General features: G+C 30.0%; 2 long non-coding RNA genes across 2 annotated transcripts; both read left to right on the forward strand.

The window, feature by feature from the left end:
- Positions 1-261: 261 nt before the first annotated feature.
- Positions 262-3,163, forward strand: LOC121230399 (uncharacterized). Its single transcript, XR_005928371.1, has 3 exons — positions 262-339; positions 818-903; positions 3,123-3,163. It is a non-coding gene; the product is annotated as an uncharacterized lncRNA (long non-coding RNA).
- Positions 3,164-16,251: 13,088 nt separating this feature from the next.
- On the forward strand, positions 16,252-18,809 carry LOC107962542 (uncharacterized). Its single transcript, XR_001701664.2, has 3 exons — positions 16,252-16,679; positions 16,770-17,771; positions 18,392-18,809. It is a non-coding gene; the product is annotated as an uncharacterized lncRNA (long non-coding RNA).
- Positions 18,810-23,266: the final 4,457 nt, after the last annotated feature.

Below are 23,266 nucleotides of genomic sequence, written 5' to 3' on the forward strand. Positions count from 1 at the left end.
GTGCTTGATTTAATAAAAAGGACTAAATCGCGTAAAACGTAAAAGTTGCATGCTATTAGTTAAAGGTGTCAATTGGCCTTGGCTTTTTAATATGATGGCCTTAAATGGTAAATAGCCCATTTATAAGATAGTGGATGATATTTGGTTTGGCATTTGTGTATATATGAATTTATTTTAATGGTAAAATGGTAAAATGTTAAAAAAAAGTTTAATTAAATAAATCAAAAGCCATGTGTTTTTGTCTTTTTATGCTATCATCTATCTCCATAGCCGAATGTGAAAAGAAAAAAGATGAGTTTGGAAGCTTTGAATATTCGGCACTTTGAAAGCTTATTTCTGGTATGTGTTTTACTCGATTTTTTTTATAATTTTTACGTTTTTAAGATCGTTGCTTCGAGTACTAGTAAACCCATGCCTTAATTTTTGGATTTAATGAAGAATTTGAGATTTTCCATTGTTTATTATGTGATGAAATTGTTGTTTGATGATGATTAATAAATCTTTGATGTTTGATTTTCATGTTTAATTAAGTGATTTTTTTGATAAAAATGTGTATTAAGAACTAAATTTAGAAATCTGTAAATTGAGGGGTCAAAATGTGAAATAAATAAAAGATATGGGTTGCTAGAGACCTAAGGTAAATTCGGCCTAACAGGGGTTTGATGAAATTTTGAGTAATTTATGTTATTTTGAAATAGGGATTAAATTGTAAAAATATGAAATATTAGGGGATAAAATGCAAAATTCCCAAATTATGTGTCTTTAGATAAAATTTAATGAAATGTTGAATAAGTGAGTTAATTTTGATATTAATTAGATTGGCAAAAGTGGAATACGGATTTGGATCGGGGGGAAAATCAAAGTGGTCGATTAGTCGGCTCGTTCCGATTATCGTTGTCCGAGGTAAGTCCTTAAGTAATTAAATTTGATTTGCTGCGCGCTTAAGATTATATAAAATGATAAGTAATTATTTGACCTTTACAAGTTCGATTTGCAATAAGTATATTGTATTTAGGCTATAAAGCCGAATATGAAATGGATGATTTATGTATATAATGTGGCCGAATGACTATTAAGTGATGATGTGAAAGTGTGTAATATGTGTATACAATTTTATTGTACTTGTTTGTATAAAGTCGAATGTGAATTGAATGGTATATATGTGGTGACCGAATAGCTATTATGAAACAAAGTCAAAGAATGGGATATTTGTATAATAGATGAATTGTGACTATTGTTCCTACTTGATCGAGGTTGTGTGTGAAATAATTTGTGAATATGGCCTATAGCCGAATGGTTATTAAAAGTGAAACTGGGATAGTGAAAAGATTATGTGTTCTTTGTGTATGATTATTGAACCGAAAGTTAAAGGGTAGGTGTACATTTTGTGCTTATATTCGAATGAAGCAACTAAATTGCTAATGTGATATGTTATGTGAAATGTGTTTACATGTGAATAAATATGCAAGACACTAGAAATGTATCCGGGCTAAAGTCCCGCAGGCTTCGTGCTGGGAATGTATCCAGGCTAAAGTCCCGCAGGCTTCGTGCTGGAAATGTATCCGGGCTAAAGTCCTGCAAGCTTCGTGCTGGAAATGTATCCGGGCTAAAGTCCCGCAGGCTTCGTGCTGGAAATGTATCCGGGCTAAAGTCTCGCAGGCTTCGTGCTGGAAATATATCCGGGCTAAAGTCCCGCAGGCTTCGTGCTAGAAATGTATCGGAGCTAAAGTCCCGCAGGCTTTGTGCTGGTAATATAATTTCGGGTTTTATACCTAGCAGGCCAAGTGCCGATGAATTTGATAAAAGTATACAATTACAAGATCCTACACTAAGTTGACAAATTGAAAGTGCATTACATATTAAGTTGGCCAGGTATGTATCATGTACTCGTATGCGATTTTGATTTGAATTAAATTATAAATATATAAAGTGATGCATCTGTGAATAAGTGTTATGACTATAAATGTGATCGTGATATATTCGGTAAATGTGTGAAGTTATGTGAAGTGATTCTATGTTTATATTCAAATATAAACACTTGGTCCTTGTGGAAAGGTTTGTGGAAGTATATGATTTTATTTTTAGGTGATTACGATCATGGAAAATTAAATGTGAATATGATATTGTATTTTATTCGTTTCAATTGAACTAAAGCTGATAGTGAAGCATTTTAATACCTATGTTATATGAGTTCGATCTTGAATGACATGATATACATGTTTAGATAATTTGAATGCAAGGAATGTGTGAAAGAGCAAATTTGTAATAAATCTGCTTGGGACAGCAACAGTAGCGTGATTTTGGAAAATCACCATAAATTGTGAAAATTGAATTAGAAGCTGAATAAATTATGTAATTAAAGCTTAATGAGTCTAGTTTCTTATAAAAGAAACCGTGTAAACAAAAGAATTGTATATAATGAGATATTTGAAGTGGCGTGAGATAGAGTCAAAATGACTTTGAAATCCCCTGTTTTGTTTTTAGAAAATCATTGCAAATTGTACAATGATGATTATAAGATAAAATTTATATTATTAGACTCGTTAATGAGTCTAGTTTCAAATGAAATAAAAAATAACATATTTCAAATTCTGTATAATGAGAAAATTGATTCGTAGTGACGAGTGGTTAGATTAGTCAAACAGTGAAACAGGGGAAACTTCAATAAAAATCTGGTATTTATTGGTCAAACCAAAAAATCTAAAAATTTGATGGATGGAAGATATATAAGCCTATTTTCAGGGAAAATTAACGGTACTTGATTTGGAGTTTCTTAGCTCCAGTTATAAATAATTTAGTGACTGTTGCTCAGGAAGACAGCTTGTAGTGAATTTGTGATTTTGTTGCAAACATGGTTAAAACTAGTTAATGAGATGCTTTTCGAGTTCTTATGATCTTATTTGTGATTTCAATATTTGGTTTTAATTGAGTTCAGATTCAAGTGAGGTGAATTTGCTAAAAATGCATTATGTTCATGGATACTTGGCCAAAATGGCAATTATCTAGGAATGATTTCTTGAAAATTTGAAATAATCGATCTATAAGTAAATTAATTGTTTGCATTGCTTAAAACTTACTAAGCATTGAAGCTTACTCCGTGTTCTCTTTTCCATTTCTTATAGGTTTATACTTTAGCTCGAGTTGGAAGAGCCGGAGATATCATCACACTATCGAGTCATTATGTGAGTTGAGAAGATTGTATATCTTCATGGTTTAAGGCATGTATAGGATAGACTATAGGTAGAATGATATTTCGACTTTGTATACTTTATAGCCATGCGAAGATGGCTTGCTCATTTTGTTTAGAGAAGCCTTATAATTGAACTAATATGTTGAAATGTTTTAGTTATAACTTGATAGTAGTTAATTTGTTATTAGATATTCAATTATGTTTTGATAGTGAGTCATTTTGGAAATTTATAAGAGCTCTTATGGAAAATCAATGAGATAGGTTTGCATTGTTGATAATTTATGTCTGGTAAGTATCTTTGACCTTATAGAAGTTTTGTTCAGTCAAGTAATACCTCATAATCTTATTCCGGCAACGGATACGGGTTAGGAGTGTTACACTGTAACACCCCCTACCCGTATTCCAAGCCTAGAATAGGGTACGAGGCATTACCGAACTTAATATGATCAATCATGTAAAAATCAGCCATAAAATTCCTTTTAAATTAAAAACTTTCATACATATGTTTAGCGTCCCTTATATGGGCCTCCGGGGCCCAAAACATACATTCAGGATGGTTCGGGACCAAACGTAAACATATGAAACTTTTGCAACACTTAGAAAATTTTCACACTTTGGAGAGTCACACGCCCTTGTTTTCAACCCGTGTAACTCTCTGTTTATAACTTCATCACCCTTGTCAGTCGTACACTTCATATAAATAACAAAAAACGTGTATGGACTCAATTCTCATTAAATTTCTCATATATATACACAATTTCATGTTATGTAATCATACAACATATATCAGCTATATCTCTGTAATCTAAATATATTTTCATAACAACTTATCTTGATTTCATACTATTTCATATTTAAGCTTAAATAACCAAAGTATCTGAAATATCATCTTTATGCAAATAGTACACATGAGGTATATAATTCCATAATTATGAATAAACACATTTATCAAACATTTTCCATATTCATATATCAATGTCTCATGTCTCCATATATCAATAACCGTCATTTTCATGAATTTCGAGTTCAATTTCATAATTATTTGTCTCGTGTTCAATTTATTCCATGTCGGAACTTTATTCATTAAAACATTTGAAGTATCAATACATATGGACAGTACATTCAATATGAACAATTATATAATCACAAATAAATTCATTTATCAACCAAGTTCTATACTCATATCTTATCAACTCATGCTTCCTTGTATCACATAATTCCATGTAACACTTACCAAACGTTTTCAAATTAATGAACGCCTTACGGAATTGAGTACTTCGTTTTCTCGATGCCATAGTTCAACTATGGTCTTACACATCTTCACATAATGATGCCATAGCCCAGCTATGGTCTTACACGAATCACATATCTCACTGATGCCATATCTTAGATATGGTCTTATACAGTAGCATATATCACACCGATGCCATATCCCAGATATGGTCTTATACGGAAATCACTTGTCACTTGTAGCCGAAGCTACCACTATTCACTGATCAGGTAGCCGGAGCTACCATTTTTCACTGATTAGGTAGCCGGAGCTACCACTTTTCACTGATTAGGTAGCAGAAGCTACCACTTTTCACTGATCAGGTAGCCGAAGCTACCACTTTTCACTTGTCATTTGTCCTTGATCAGATAAGTGTAGCCGAAGCTATCACTTATCACTTTCACTTGTCCTTGATCAGATAAGTGTAGCCGAAGCTATTACTTATCACTTTCATTTGTCCTTGATCAGATAAGTGTAGCCGAAGCTATCACTTATCACTTGTTGCCATGGTCCAACCATAGTCTTTTCCTTCAATTCATCTTGTCACTGAACTGAAATGCTCAATTTGATCATTTATTCAATTTTCATGCTTTTACATTATTCACGATTTTAATCATCAATACATATGAAATAACACATCATGAAATTCATAAAATTAACAAATAATCACTAAAATTTAGCCATATAAACTCACAAGTTCAATTTTTGTATTATAACGAAAATCATAATTTCATAATAAATGTTCCAAATAAAACATTATATCATTTCTAATCCAACACTTATCGATTATAATCGGGCATGTGATCAATTTATACATGAGTATGAGCCATTCATATATTTTTTCCTCCTCCTCCTCTCCATCCACATCCTTGGTATAAATAACACACTTGTAAGTAACCTTATCCATAATTTTCACTAATTACTTATGTGAATATTCAAGCTATCCACCCGTGTCATAGTCACTAAATTATTTATATTTGAAGCTAGAAAACTCCAAATTAAGATCCGATAATTTTCCCTGAAACTAGACTCACATATCTTCTTGCCATAAAAATTTCATAATTTTTGGTTGGTCCAATTAATACAGTTTATTCATTGAATTCTCCCCTGTTCTGCTATCTGACAGTTCCGACTCTTCTTCACTAAAAATTAATTATCTCCTAGTAAAGGATTCGAATAATGTTTCTGTTTATTTCTCTTAAAAATAGACTCATTCAGGATTCTAAAAATATAAATTTAAGCTCCTAATTATTTTTATACAATTTTTTATGATTTTACAAAGTCAGAATAGGGGAACCCAAAATCATTCTGACCTTGTCTCACAAAATTTATCATATCTCATGATTTACAATTCCATTGCGTACATCATTTCTTCTATAAGAAACTAGACTCAATAAGCTTTAATTTCATATTTTATTCATCCTTTAATTCCATTTGTATAATTTTTGGTGATTTTTCAAAGTTAGACTACTGCTTCTGTCCAAAACAGTTTTAGTGCAAAATGTTGATTTCCATTTTACCCCAAATTTCACAATTCATACAATTCAGTCCTTACTCAATTAACCCCTCAATTAAGATAATTTTCTCAATTAATACATTTACTAGACATTATAAGTTATTTCATAACTATTGAAATTCAGCATTTCCACATAAAACTCTAACTTTAAACTCTTTTACAATTAGGTCCCAAACATTCATTTTCTATTCAATTCTTTCAATAAAATTAGCATATAAACAATTTAAAGCTCTAATTTCCATGCCAAATCATCATATACTTCCAGCACATATTCATAGAAACTTTCAATTTCTTTCATAGAATAAAAAAACTAATGAATTCAACAAGTGGACCTAGTTGTAAAAGTCACAAAAAACATAAATATTTTAAGAAATAATCAAGAATTGAACTTACTTGAAGTAAAAATATGAAAAATAATCTTAAGGGAACTCTTCCATGGCATTTTTCCTGATGAGAATGCAGAAAAATAAATAGAAATCTAGATAATTCCACTTTAGTCCTAGCTTTATTAAGTAAATTTTGCAATTTTCTAATTTTACCCTTAATTCTCCTTATTTTCTTACTGATTTCATGCCCTTGCCGTCCAGCCCAAAGAGACCTTGGGTCTATTTTCCTTTTAAACCCTCTTTCTTTTATCATTTAAGCTTTTTAATCATTTCCCACAATTTTGCATTTGATACAATTTAGTCCTTTTTGTTCAATTAACTATCAGAACTTTAAAATTTCTTGACGAAACTTTAATACTAACTTATTAACACTCCATAAATATTTATAAAAATATTTATGGCTCCATTTAAAATTCTCGAGTTCTTGATACCTCGTTTTCGATTCTAATTATTTTAATATTTATTTTTAGTACACTATTCACTATTTCAAAATTTTTCTTAACTTCACATTAACTTATACTCACTAAATTAATAATGTTTCCTACTCATTTGTTGGATTTAGTGATCTCGAATCACAGTTCCGACACCACTGAAAATTAGGCTGTTACACACTCACCACAAAGTTATACTTTTCTTCATTAACTTAAAATCATGATTCTTACCGTTGAACCATTTGGAACGCTATCAGACATTCCATAAGCCCCCAACATGGGTTACATTGCCGATGCCATGTCCCAGACATGGTCTTACATTATCTATCATCACCGAGGCTGATGTTATATCCTAGACATGGTCTTACACTAGCTCTCGCATATCCGTGTCGACGCCATGTCCTAGACATGGTCTTACACTAACACATCTCGTAGCTGATGCATGTCCCAGACATGTCTTACCCTAGCTTACGTCTCGAGGCCGATGCATGTCCTTAACATGTCTTACACTAGCACTCGTCTTAATGCCGTTGCCATGTCCCAAACATGATCTTATACTAGCTCTCATAATGTGGCCGATGCATGTCCCAAACATGTCTTACACTAGCTCACGCAAGTGACCCAACTATCATGGCATGAATATCCGATTTACTTCCTAATGTTCCAACGGGAGTCTTATTATCTCAATTTCAATATACATTCTTAGTTCCACAATCAAGCAATTTATGCTATATCGATTTGATAATAATTCAAACTGCTATATCGATTTGATAATAATTCAAACACATATGGTAACAACATAGTTGTATTATTTACATACAATTTACCTCGGATTACAAAACGTACACGACTAGTCGGTGTATTCGATTTGCTTGGCTTTCCCCCCGTTTAGGTTCGGATTTGGCAATTCTTGATCTAAAATAGCAAAACACACTCATTTAATCACTAAATAGAATTAAGCAATTAAAAAAATCCACATCTTCGGTAAAATAACCATTTTGCCCCTAAGCTTTGACAAAATGACCATTTTACCCCTTTGCTCAAAAGTCGATTTTTATCGAATTTCTTCACATCTTGAGCCTATCTGAACTATTTTTATTCTTATAGAAACCCAAAATTCTCTCTATTTCACACATTTATCATTCATTTTACAACTTGTGTAAAATAATCCCTTTAGGTGTTTTCATGGTAACACCTTTTACAAAAGTTGTTTATTACACAACTAAGACTCATGTTCTTCTATAAAATTTCAGAAAACACCCTAAATGCTCTCATGGAAAAACCCTAGACCTTCAACCATTTTACAAGATATACCCCTCATTTGAAAACTCATGCTTCAAGGGTCTCAAAAATACAAAAAACATCAACAAAGGACATGGAAATCACTTACTTCTAGGGATGATAAGTTGCTGCAAATTTTCAAGTTCAAAACCCCCAAAAATGCCTAAAAATTGGTTGAGAAAGAAGATGGAAAAGGGATGATATCATCTTTATTTATTTATTTCCTTTTTAGTCAAATAAGCCACCCAATTCCACCTAACCTTGAAAATTGTCTCACCTTTTTCTCATGGCCGACTATGCTTTCATAATAGGGTATAATTTCCCTTTAAATACCCTCAATTTTTATTCTCTAGCTATTTGACACCTCTAGCTATCAATTTAGGACTTTTGCATTTTATGCGATTTAGTCATTTTTCGCAATTGGGTTTACAAACATTAAAATTAGCTCACCAAATTTTTCGTGTACTATTATGAACATGCTATGACTCTATTTTAATAATGAAATAATCTCTCTGACTTTGGATTTGTGGTCCCGAGGCCACTATTCTAACTAGGCCCTAAATCGAGCTGTTACAACATTCTACCATTAAACTTCAAAAACATATAATATTCATCAATGACATATTCTAAAATACTTAACAGATTAACAAATTAACCCCCGAGTTAGCTAGATTAAGCTAAAACGATCTCAAAGACATAAAATTCATGAAAAACGGAAGGAAAAATACATATCCTGTAACTAATTTAACTTGGCCAATTCTTTAAGCTCCCTCAACCATGAAGTTTCGATTTTTGGCAAGAGAAAACAAAGAAGATGACAACTTTCATCTTTTGTTTTTTGTTTATTTATTACCTAATTACCTTTTGAACCATTAAAATTAACAAAAAATTAATGATACACCAAACCAAACCGTCCACTACAATGAAATAAGGTTTAATTACCTTATAAAACCCTCACTTCATGTTTTAATATCCATTTAACATATATAACCTATTATTGACTTACTTTTATAACTTTTAAAATTTAGTTATTTTTACTAAATTAATTATCTAAATATTAAAATTTCTCAACCAAATTTTATTATGACACTAATACATACTCATAAATATTAAATAATTACTAACTTACTTGTCAAAATTGTGGTCCTGAAACCACTATTTCTGACACTACTGGAAAATGGGCGGTTATAGTGTCACATCTAGAAGGATGCTTTTTTTAGTATCAAATACATGGTAATATTCAGTCGACAGAGGTTCAAACCATTAATGGTTCCCCAAGGTTGTAACTTGATGATTATGTCTTGTGGCATTGAGTCCGAGTATTCAGTGGAGGAATTGGCATAAACAAGACTACACTAACGATTGAGATAAAGCAAGTTCGAGTCTATGTTTGATACGCGTTGAATGGATCATAATCTTAAGCCTTGAAGGCCCAAGATGGTATTGAGACTAAATGTCAACTTGATGGAACAATGTTGCTAAAAAGTGTGGCTTCATTTCGATGAGGGCATCGACAGAGTAAGTGAGGGAGTGTCATGCTCCGTAATTTACTATGCTAGTTATTAAGGTTGAGCTTTCCCCAAATGGTCTTGAGTGAAATTAAAGTACACTACCTTAGAAGTTGGAATTTTTCAGATACCCTATAGCCTTAGAGGGATGCTATGATACGAACCGAGTAATTGATAAAGTTAGTTTTACAAGTGGTACGTCTTCACTTTGGGTAGAGCAGCTATTTTTTGGAAGTCTATTCAATAAACGTGTATTGCTCACTCCACAATGGAATCAGAGTTTATAACTCTTGACTGAGTCTGCTCAGTCAAAAGGTCGAGTGGCTTAGGAATCTACTATTGGGAAATGTGCCCATATTGTAGTAAACATGTAATTGAACAATGAATAAATAAATTTCACATTTCCCTATTATGTTTTTTGTATTTCTGTCTTTCATATTTTTCATGCATAGCAAAATTGTGATGAATAAATATTAGCTCATTGATTTTCTAAATTCAAACTGATGATAAGTGGCATTGTAAGAATGTTTACATTGTGACAAAGACAACTTACTTCAGTAGATAATCTAAATGAGTCGTAATCCTATAAAAGAATCAAAGTGAGCATTTGATTCAAACAATGAGAAGGTTTATTATGTCGTCTACAATTCCAATTGAGGAGATGGCTAGTCTTGGCTATCGGAGCAATTGACTAATGGGTAGAGACATATATGTATTCATTGGTAGAATGATACATTGGACTGGACACAAGATGAATTAATTCTGAATCCATTTGTAAATTAATTCACTTGTTACATTCATGGCGTGATTTACCTAAATTTTGAGTTAGTAACTGACCATGCATATGTAACTCATGTGCTTTGATATAAGTGGAGGCTTATACTCTAAAGATGATCGAGCCGATAGTCGGTACGTTGGGTACATGACTTGTGTATGGCATGACTTGTGTACGTTGGGTACATAAACTATATCTTCTCATTGGCATTGTGTGGATTTATAAATTTGAAACGTGCCCACGAGTTACTTATTCTCGAACGAGCAATTTATCACAGTCATTTGTTGATAGTGATCATATTAATCATTAAGAAGACACAGTGGTCGCAATGAGATAAAATAGGATTGTATTTGTAACACTCATAACCCATCCCTGTCATAGGATTAGGGTTACGACGTATTACCATACAATCCAGAATAATCAATAACATATAACATCAAGTTGCCAATTTAATTAACAGAATTTCATAATAATTCATATCAGAGTAATACATTCATTTATGGGCCTTAATCGAGCTTACGAGGACTTTAAAAAATTTCTTAAGTTGGACAAAATAAACATTTTAAAGAGTCTTGAAATAATTTAATTTTTAACGAGTTTTTAAAGTCTGAAGGATTTCTACCGATACTTAGGTCGACAAGTATCGGTAGAACTAAAAAATGGAAAGACCTTGAAAATGCTACAGAATTCTACTGATAAAACTAGGAGTTCTACCGATACAACTTTGGGTTCTACCAATACAACTTGGACTTCTATCGATATAACGCACTCCAATGAGCAAGGTAGTTTTGGCTTGAGACTTCTACTGATACCTTGAGGACTTCTACTGAAACAAGTCTAGACAGTAGCCAAAGTTCAACATTGTAACACCTTAAAGCACATCAAGGGCAACCAAAACATGCCAATTATGCTCACCTAAACTTAACTAAGTTGGCTTTCAAATTCACATAACATAGTACTTATAATATTCATATCTTAAATCAAACATACAAGCCACCATACACACACATTAAATTTGCTTACCTTGACCTCAAACACCATGCCTAGATCCAAACCAATTACTATCATTCATGATCAAACATTGAGAACAAATTAAGAATTATCTTGGCATACTATAGGAATTTCTAAAGTTTATATTATCAAAAACAACCAACCAACCAACATATAGATATAAACTTATAACAATTTCATTAACCCTACTACATGTCATACAAGCCATACAAAATTAAAATCTACCAAAGATTCCTGGATAGTGTGAATCTTCGAGTTGATTCGATCGCCCGATTATCCATAAAATATTATCTACAAAAAAAACATAACAAACATGAGTAAGCTTTTATAAAGCTTAGTAAGTTCATCAATTAAAAGATAAAGCTTATTGAATTAAACATAATAATTCAAATAACAAATTCTTAACAAAATTCCTGTCAACCACAGATCACAATAGTTGAGTTTATACATAAACAAGTATGAGATCATTCATTATCAAGCCACAATGTTATCAGGAGATTCATGAATAATCTTTTAACAATTCTATAACAAGAGATTTGAAGCATAAACATTACTGATAAACGATATATAGATATGAGTACACGTTTAACTATCCGAGAACACGTCATACGCTCATATGAGCTAATCCAACCGATAACACGCCTTGGCACTAAGTGCCTAGCTTGTAGGCTAACCTCCATCCCCAATAACACGCCAGAAAACATTGTAATATAACACGATAGTCCGCAACAAATGCAGAACTTCGGTATATTTAGTGAATAGGAAAATATAAAGGAATCCTCATCACATGTCATATCAAGCCCGTACTATTTCTCAAAATAGGTATCAATATTGTTTGGAAAATCGATACCTCTTTAACATTCTGATTTCTTCAAAATTCAAAACCCAACAATATATCGATACAATTCAAAAGTATCTATATTTTTACCCCGAGTATCGATACTCGAGAACTGGTATCGATACCAAAAAAAGCTATTGTTTATTGCACAATAGTTACAAGATGGAGGTATCGATACTTATGCGTCAAATATCGATACATATGTACATTTCGTCCAAAATCACTTTAATACAAGGCATATAAAACATTCAAACATTTTCCACTTCAACATGCATCCACAAATTCATTATTCCACATCAAAATGACCATACTTGCAGTTGAAAAAACAACATCAATAACTTAAACCAAAACAAAACCAATAATATAATAACAACAACCATCAAATCCTATTAGTATAAAATCAAAACAACCATTTAAGATATAATAATCAACCAAAAACTCTACCACATTACCTTTATTACCACAGTTCAAAGAATAAAAATAATATCACCTACTTAAATACTAAAGCCTAATTTGGATCACTTCCTTGGAATTCCGCATCGCCCACACTGGAAACACTAACTATCTGCAAAGGTTTAGGAAAAAGTGTATGAGCTTAAACAAACTCAGTTAATGATTGGAAAAACTACCAATAAATATGATACCATACGTTAAATGAGAACATCTAAAGCACAAATTCATACATATTTAACTAAAGTGAATGCTAAAATATTTATGCATCAACTATCAACACATCTAACTTTGTAATCACATAAACTAACATATGTCTTCATTTAATGATAAATTAGCACTTGAGACCATGAAACATAAAAGTGGGCTCTATCACTACACATTGGATACACGAATCTCCAACACAACATTAACTTGAAGAGTCGAATGTATCCCAAAAGCATAGCATTTAGCTAACACTCTCTAACACACCAACATATCCTATTGAATAGAGCCAAGCTCATATTCTCTTATCTCTCCCAAACTATCTCGGGGCTCAATGCCTCAAATCACAATACATGGGTGAGTACTTACAAATCCTATAGCATGCCAACTATATCCAACGGTCTCAAAATGTCACCAGGCCAAAATATCCACAATAAAACACATATATACTTACCGTTTTCTTCACACTTTCACTGCACATTTACATCAATAACACAACAACATCATTATCATGCCTACAACTAACACTTTTCACAATAACTATCACAAACATATAACTTATATCACATTAACACATCATAATACTCAATCCACATTGCATAATCACATATTTCGCAAAAGTAATGAGGGAAATAAGAAAGCTTACACTTGAAACTTAGGATAATAGTTTAGGCTAATCTTAAGCTCACATTTAACGCTATGATTTGTGTCTACAAGCAGTGATTCCAAATACTCACCGTTAGCGCTTTCGCCTAGTCGCCGAAAGGTTAAACTAGCTTTTCCTTTCCTTTCGCCTTGCTCGTCGAAGGCTATAACAGTTTCTAATCTTCACCCAAAATAGATTACACAACAAACATAATTAATATTCAGCCATAGATTCACCTAAATCAACAAAAAACGCAAGCCTAAGCTAGTTTCTCTTAGAACTAAAATTTTCGATTAGCTTACTCAAAACGCAAAAATCTCAATTCCTACATGTCCCCTTTGCTTAAAACCAATTCCAATCATCTAATTACTTACCTAAGAATGATTCTCAACCTTCAAATCGCTCTAAACTACTCATAATCTTGGTTACAAAATTTCGATGTACAATGACCATTTTTCATGAAAACTTAACAAAACCTTAAAAACTTTTAATAAAACTTTAAGGAGAGTTTAGAAACCTTCTAATAATATCAAAAAGAGTTTAAAAACACTTCAAAACATCGATTTCATTCAAAATCTCAAATTTAATGCCCCAAATTTCGATATTTACACAAAACCTTTGATTCATTAGATAAAAACTCGATTTAAATAGCTAGAGTTCATAACAAACTATTAGGACAATGAAACATTACCTTGATTGGAGAAAAAAGAACGTTTGGTCCAAATCCAAGAAAATCCGGAAGTTGAACGATATCAAAATTAATGGTGTTTTTGGTGCTCTTTATGGAATTCTAGAGAGGTTTAATGCTTGGAGGATGATGAAAATAAAAAGAATTGAAGTGGTGAAGATCAAAATAGATGAATGGTCCTTGGGGATTTTAAGGGATGGCAAAACAAATGGGGGAGAAGAAAGTTTCATGAGTCTTCTGTAGATTGGGGAAAATAGGGCAATTTTTTAAAATTTTGGTATATTTATGTTTGTGTGTTCTCAATTTTAACCCAATTTTCAAAACAGTCCACATTTTAAAATTAAAGGTCTTTTCTACATTATTTTCAAAAAATTATTTAATTTCCAAAAAGCCATAGTCGAATATATTTTCGGGTTACCGTACTTCAAAATTTTTGAACTCATTCCTATCCAAAATTTCAAGTTTACCCTCGAAACTTCTAAATCCAATTTTGGGGTGAAAAAAGTTGATCTTCCACAATGTGAATCTTGCTTGGAAGGTAAGATGACTAAGCAATCTTTTAATTCAAAAGAAACGAGGCCGAATAACCCCTAGAACTTGTGCACATTAAGATATGTGGCCCCATGAATGTTAGTGCAACAGGTGGTTACGAGTATTATGTAACATTTATTGATGACTATTCTAGATATGGGTATGTATATCTAATGCACTACAAGAGTAAAATCTTTAATAAATTTAAAGAGTTCCATGTGGAAGTGGAGAAATAACTAAGTTTACCCATAAAGACACTTTGGTCAGACCGAGGTATGGAATACTTATAATTTTGTATACTTTTTTATATTTTCATAACTTTTTAACAATTTTCTATATTTTATATACATTTTTCATGATTTTTACATTTCTTTATAATTTATATAAATTTGAACCTTTTAAATATTTTATAATTCTGTATATATATTTTATGAATCTCTATAATTTTTAATATAAAATATTAGTTTTCACCATGTAGAACTATACTGGTGTGCCACGTGTTAAGAACACCCAGAAAATAGGTTGTAGCAATTGACCATTAACTTTAATGATCAAAAGGATTGATTTATTTTTTTGTTCGATGTCAAAGGGATTGATTGATTGTAATTTTAATGTTCAATGAATTAATTGAGTGTAAAAAAAAAGTATAAGGGCTTAATCAAAAATTTTTTTTGGGAAAGTTTATTGGCTTTTAAGACCTTTTAGCCTATTATCTATTTTAAAATTTGATTTAAGCATAATTTTTAAAAAAATTAATTATCAATTTCTTAAAAGAAGTATTTTTAAAATTACTAATGTATCAATTAGTTAGATTTTGTCATTATTTTCAAATAACTTTAAAAAATAATTATTATATATTTATATTATCTTAAATGATATTATGAAAAAATAAATTTGAATAATCAAATATTTAAATAAATTTATTTAAATTTAAAACCAAATTTTATTTATCTATAATTAAATAATCAAATATATATTAGAATTTATTTAAAAATAAAATTATCTATTACATTAGATATTTCAAATAATCAAGTATATTTTCTCTCTCTCTCTTTCTATGCCATATCTATAATTAATTTTTCATTATCTATTAGATTAGATTTTTCAAATTTATTATGAATGTTGTTTTTAATTTGTTATCATCTATTAGATTAGATATATTTCAAAAATAATAATATTAGATAAGGTCTTAACATTTATTATATTTAAGTTTTGAAAATTATAAATTTATTAAAATCATTATTATTTCTCAAAACAATAATTCAATATTTAAATTATAATTATTTTTAAATTTAATTACCCACCCCTGACTTTATAAATACTATCTTTTAATTTTTTAATATGTTTACTTATATGTTTTTAATGTTCACTTAAGGTATTTTTTACAAATATTTTTACTATTATTTAATGTTGTTTGTTTTTTTTTTGAATAAAAAGACTGATATTATTAGCACACGGCTCAAAGTGCCAGGTGGTTACATCAAAATAAAGCAAAAAAGACAAATACCACTGGAACAAGTAAAATGATAAAAGCAAACAGCAAGAAAACAAAAAAGAAACAGACCAAAGGTCCAAAACCATAAATGCGCGCACAGAAAGGTTCTAAAAAACCACAAAAGTAAAAAACAAAACCCACTCTGGCCTTCAAACAAAAAAGAGAGCATCCACAAATACCAGCCAAAAACAGCTTCCTTCTCCTTGTAAAAGACAATTCAGATTTGAGAGGAAAACTCAAGTGCTTTGAAACTAGACATGGAGATTCAGAGAACCTTTTCCACTACAAAGCAAACTATGACAATCTTTGATTCGTCTGCATCCAGCTCCTCCAATCCCTCTCCACAGACCGCGTTACTGAAGCCGGAACTCCATCAACCCAAAACCTAGATCTTTGACTTCTTCGCCCTTCCGCTGCCAGGGTATGGGCTGCATCATTAACAGAACGAGGAACAAAAAGGTAAACTACCTTTTCAAAATAATGTTCTAAATCTCGAATGTGATGGATAATAGGTCTGAGGATCGATTAATCTTCTACCCTTACTTGCAGCTTTTTGATAACTGTCAAAGAATCCCCTTCTACGACCAGGAACCGGAACCCCATCATTCGTGCGAACAGTAACGACCTTTCACATGCCCGTGCTTCAGCAATGAACGCATCAGCAACATCCTCTATCAGATAAGTTTCGGCTCCTCTAATTTCACCTCTAGAATCTCTGGCTAAAACTGCTATCTAGAAGTTCTAGAATCTCTTTGAAAGGTAGCGTCAAAATTAATCTTGATGAAACCCAAAACTGGAGGCCTCCAATACCCTTTTCTCTGAAAACCATCAGAACCATCGAGTTTCTCTTTGCAAAGATTTACTTCCTGAACATAACCACGAATAAACCCAAGCACTTCCTGCAAAGAAAATTTGGCACCTTCATGAATCAATTGATTTCTCCTATACCACATGGTCCAAATAGAAATTGCAATAATTTGTTTACTTTGATCATCTGCTGCAATAAAAGTTTTGACAAAGTGAATCTTATAATTGGAGGTGTTATCAACAGGAGGAGTTTTTTAAAATATACATTTATAATCTAAATTTATTATTAAATATTTTTATCATTATAATTAAAATTTTATCAATACATTTTATACCCAAATTTTAATGGTAAAAACATCTTTTTAATCTTTCTCAATTTTAAAATTGAGCAAATTAATCACTATAAAAGATTTGGAATAATTTAGTCCCTGTCAATTTCGAAATTGAGCAACTAAGGATAATAATTAAGGGTATTAACATTTTCTGTCCAAAAATTTGACATGAAAAATTAAAAAAAGAAGAGAGAAATAAAAATAAAATGTACACGTGTTGCGTTATCATTAGACCATTTAATCTAAAGTTTGCATAATCATATATTTTTATATGGGTAAAATACTGAAATAGTCATTTTTGTTTGTTTCAGGTTACATTTTAGCCACTTATGTTTGAAACGTTACGTTTTAGTCACTTACGTTATCATGTTGTAACATTTTAGTCACAGAGCATTAATTTAACGGTGTAACGGTAAGTTGACATGGCATGTTAAATCATCATTTCAAATGAAAATTTTAGGTTAAATTATACAATTGGTTCCTATATTTTTTTTTGTTTTGAGCAATTTAATTTTTTCTTTTATTTTCCATTCTCTTATCATCCCTCTATTTTTTTTCATTCTCCATTTCTTTTACGTAGTTTTTATATATTTTCCATTCCTTAAAACTTGTCCCTATACTTTTAATTTTTTTTTATTTCATTTTTTTCCTTTTCTTCTTCCATTTTATTTGTCTATCTTCTCATATTTTTCACTGCAGAAACATAATCTTTACCTACCAAATAAACCAAGTCTTTGTTTCTTTCACATGATTCTTAAATTAAAGTTCACTCAGAACCGAATATCAATCATTCTTAATCAAATCTTTATTTGAATATAACCTAATTTTGAAATTAAAATTGGATCTAACTAATCAATATAAAAAATTATATCCTTAATCAAATCTAAACATAAATTGAATTCTTTATATTCAAAATAATTCTTTTTTCTATTTTCGAACTTTTATAGAATTGTGTAGATTATTCATTTTATTTTATTTTATTTTTTGACGAATAAAATTAGACAAACGATAAAATTGATCTAAACCTCTTAGGTATTCCCAAGCAAGCTTTGGAAGCCAAGCATGGATGAACTGAAGAGAGAAAGGGAATATGGAACCAAATTGGTTTGGGTAAAGTTGAAGGTAAGTTTCATATAATGGTCGTTTTAGCCATTGAGAGTGTAGAGCTCATTTTAAGAATCCATGAAACAACGTACTTTCGAGAGGACGAGAATGTAGTAAGTAAGATAGATAAGGTGGTCATGGGGTTGGTTAGGAGGTCAAGGGAACGGGCTTGGGAAACTTTGTTGAGGGTGGACTACCGTAAGTACAATTGGCGAGGTCTTCGAGTGAGATGACTTGTGGGCTAGGTCATTGAGAGATCTAAATTAGTTCGTTAAAATGATGATGGATAATAAATGTTTGTAATTGTTGAGTGAGAATAAATGAAGCAAGATTTATTTTGGTTTCAGCTTTCGTCTTTTCTTTTTTTATAAACATAAAAATGTTTTAACAAATAGAAAATATAGAAAAAAAACTACATTAAAAGAGATGGATAAAGGAGGAAAACAGAAGGAGAAGCAAAGGAGAATTAAAAAAAAAGAAAAGAAAAGTTAAAAGAATATAAAATAAAAAAATTAAATTACTCAAAACAAAAAAATATGGGGACCAATTGTATAATTTAACTTAAAATTTTTGTTTGAAATGATGATTTAACATGTTACGTCAGCTTATCATTATACCGTTAATAATAATTAACGGATTAGTGACTAAGATGTTATAACATATTAACGTAACATTTCAAACATAAATAACTAAAATATAACATGAGGTAAACAAAAGCCCTCCCATAGTTGAAGTCTGATCAGAACGTGATTGCTTTTGTTTTGGTCTTTAAAGCCATGGTTTTGTCTTTGCCCATTTGTGGTTAAAACTCATCTTCGGGATATAAAGCAAATTAGTATCCTCTTGAAAATCAAAGGCAACGTGATATAAAGCAATTCAAAATCAGTATGCTTTTTCCTGGGTTGATTCATTGGGTTTGGGTGTTTTTTTTTTAAGGTTTTATTATGTGTGAATGTGTAAACTTTAGATTAAAAGGTCCAATAATAACTCAACATGTGTACATTTTATTTTTAATATATATTTATTTATTTTTTTCAATTTGTCAACTCAAATTTTTAGACCCAGATTATCAATCTCATTAATTATTGTTCTTACTTGTTTAATTTCGAAATTTAGAGGGACTAAAGAATTTTTTTTACCAGTCCTAATTATACAATTTGCTAAATTCACGTCCCTCATTTTTCGAGTATTCTTTTTCAACCTCCTACTTTTATTTTGAAAGGTATGTAATTTCTTTAACTTAGAAAGATTTATTATTATTTTTATTACTAATACTTTTTTTCTTTCAAAATTTTACTTGCAATAAAATGATTTCATTCACTTATAATATCAATCATAAAAATTAAATTTATATAAAATTTATTTAAATATGCAGTAATTAAATTTAATTTTATTACTAGTTTCTTATCCCGTTGATGAAGAGTTTAGTTGTATATATTAATTAAAAAATATTTATATATTTGTTTAAAATAGTTAAAATTTCTGTAACATTTAAAAAATGTTATAATTTGTAAAATATTTATAGTTTGTATTATAATCAATATAAATTAAGAACAAAAAAAATTAATATTTAAAATAAACTTAAATTAATAAATAACATGATATTTAAAATTAGTTCTAAAACATGAATTAATTGTATATTTAAAAATATTTATAAATTCTATTATTTTAACAATTCTTGAAAGTAATTAAAATCTGAATCCTTATAATCAATATTTACTTAATTTTAATTTTTAATCGATCTTCATATTATTTTAAAACGTTTTTAATCAACATTTACTTTATTTGATTTTTTTTCCTTAAAAAAACCGTTTTCTCAAAAAATATTGAATGTTTTTGCATAAACAAAAATTGAAGATTATTTCAATTTTTTTTTACAACATAAACATAATTTTTAAAAGTGTTAAGAAAAAAGTTACAATTTTTTAGTTTAAGATAGTTACCAAAAAACATTTCTATAATAAATTATATTTAGATTTTTAAAGAAAACTAATTTTAATATATATTTTAAAAATATTATCTATAATTTGAATTTTAAAACAGTTTTTAATATGTTTTAAAACAATTATTTTCTTGTATCAAGAAAAATAATTATTTTCTTATTTTTTTAATAAATAATATTTATAATTTTCGTAGAAAACCTTATTTCCAATTAACTTATTTGAATTATTTTTTAAATAAGAAATTTATAATTAAAATAAAGACATTTAAAACCAATTTTCTAAAAAAATAATTAAAATTATTAAATTTTTTTGAATAAGTTTATTATAGGTTCGGATTATATCTTCTCTTTTTGACACAATACTTAAAAGTACCCATAACTCCTCCCCACCTCATAAATAGGAAGATAATGCTTTTCAACGCACTGAAACCCACGTCCTCTTGTATTGACAACAATATTATGCTAATCAAGTTAAGACTTAATCAACATTTAAAATTATTAATTAACACTATTGTTAAACAACAATTTCATAACTCAAATTATTTTTTTTAAAACGAAAGTGCTTTACTATTTTCTTCTATTCTTTTATGCAGAACTTAAATCATGGTGTAAATGCCCAAATTAGACCGGGCCCAATGAACCAATACCAGACCCAAACCCAATACACCCTATTACACCCAAAAACAAATTAAACCAACAGCCCAAACAAAAAACTAGCACACTAGCCCAAGAACTAAAGCCAAACAGAAACCCTAAAGCTACCTAAGCCAGCCGCCACACGCTACCACCGCCTCTACTACCGGCGATCGTCGCCCGTACCACCAACCCTCTGACACCTGCAAAGCAAAAGAAACACGCAACAGAGACAGAAGAAAACAACGCAGAAACAGACAATAAAAGAGAAAAATAATAGAAAATATACGGTTGTAATATGCCTATAAAAAACTAAACGAACATTTTGTAATGCTTCGGCTGCTTCTGGATCCAAAAAAGGAGAAACACGAAATCAGTAAAAAGCTGAGGTTTAAAGAGGTGTAAATTCCTCTTTTTCTTTTTCTGTTTATTATTTATATCTTTTATTTTATTTTTATTTTTTTCACAAACATATTTTGAAACATATAAACAAGAGAGGAAGAAACCTCTCTTACCGGTTTGTTCAGTGTTGATTTAGCCAAAGCCCGCTTCTCCGGTCTGAAGTCGACGGACCCTTGCGGATCCGGTGAAAGCCTCGGCGGTGGTGGAGGCATATTATGCGCCGGTGAAGCCTAAGAGTCAGCCAAGGTGAAGGGTAGGGGAAAAAGGGCGGTCTGGTATATACTTTAGTAAAGAAAATGGTAGAATCCAATTGTTTTTTTTTTTGTTTTTTTTAATTTCAAGTGAAATGGCATCGTTTCAAAGGGAAACAGATCTGCACTTCTTTGTATGAAAGGGTTAATTTCGCGCTAAGCCCTTCTTCTTTTGCGCTACCTTTCAATCAGTTTACATTTGTATTTCTTTGTTCTTTTAAACTATCCCTGTAACTTGCGCATGTTTGCAGTCAGGTCCACGCATAAGCTCTACGTTTTGGGTCTGGTATATTGCCAATTTATAGATCCCTGAGCATTGGAGCGCATTGCGCTTCAGTTCTTCCTTTAATTTCAGCAGTGTATTTTATTTATTAAATATCCTTTTAGTTTATTTTTTTATTCTAATTGAGTCCTTTTAATTTGTATAGTTCAATTTTTTAATTCGTTTAGCATTTTTTATATACATTTTAAATTACTTAGATAATTTACTTTTTTTAAATTATAAAACTATTATTTTGAAATTACCTTGTATATCATATCCTTTTTTAAAATTTTGTATAATATTTAATTTATATTAATACATATATGATTTATGACAAAATTAGTTTCATTTTATACACATTATTAGTTTCATGTTATTTTACACATATAATTTCTTTTAAATTTATTTATTTGTGTCTCCTTTCAAATTTATTACGTATATAGTTTATTCTTTAAAAAATATGTTTTATTATTTCCTTGTTATTCAAGATTATTTCATGTATATATTGTTATATTCTATATTGATTTGTTATTTTGTCATGTATATTGTTTATTCTTTATTTTTATTATATTTTCATTATATATTGTTTATGTTATTTTTTTTATTATTGTCTGTATATCATCACCTTTAAATAGATATGTTTTGTTTTTAAAATATTTTTGTATGTTATTTGCTCCAAAATTCTTCTTTTACAATATTTATTTTAATCTTCATTTACATGTTCTTAGTTTTATTTCATATATATGTAAATCATTTCAAACCCTAAATTTTTATTAGTGGCTTTTGAATTGTTACACATTATATTGACTCCTATTATCCGTATTGTTTTATATATTATGTATTGTTTTTTAGTTTTCATTTTATTTCATACATAACTGTTGCATATTGTTTACTCTTCATTTGCATTATCATTTTAATTGTTATTCATTTATATTTGAAAATTTGTTGTATTTCCTCCTAATATGTTTCTGTGGTGAGTTATATTTTGGTTTCTTATTAATGTCTTAAGTAAGATATGAACTCATTGCCATGATGTGTTGATTAATTCATTTTTTATGTTTATACTATTATTCTTTGCCGAATATAGTATTTCATTTGTGTGCATTGTCCCATGTTTATAATTTCACTCCTTTTTTGTTTGCAAATGCTACTTTGTAATTTGTGACTTTTTTTTTGTTTTAAATCAATTATTCTATCTTATTTCAAGTAAAATTAATGTGTTTTAAGCTAGTTTTATGATTATTCACTTAAAATTTCTTTAAAACGAAGGCAATGTTCGATGTTCGGCAACTCTGGGAATCATGCCTATCGTG

Source organism: Gossypium hirsutum, chromosome A06 (assembly GCF_007990345.1).
Source record: "Gossypium hirsutum isolate 1008001.06 chromosome A06, Gossypium_hirsutum_v2.1, whole genome shotgun sequence".
In the NCBI taxonomy this organism is placed as follows: Eukaryota; Viridiplantae; Streptophyta; class Magnoliopsida; order Malvales; family Malvaceae; genus Gossypium; species Gossypium hirsutum.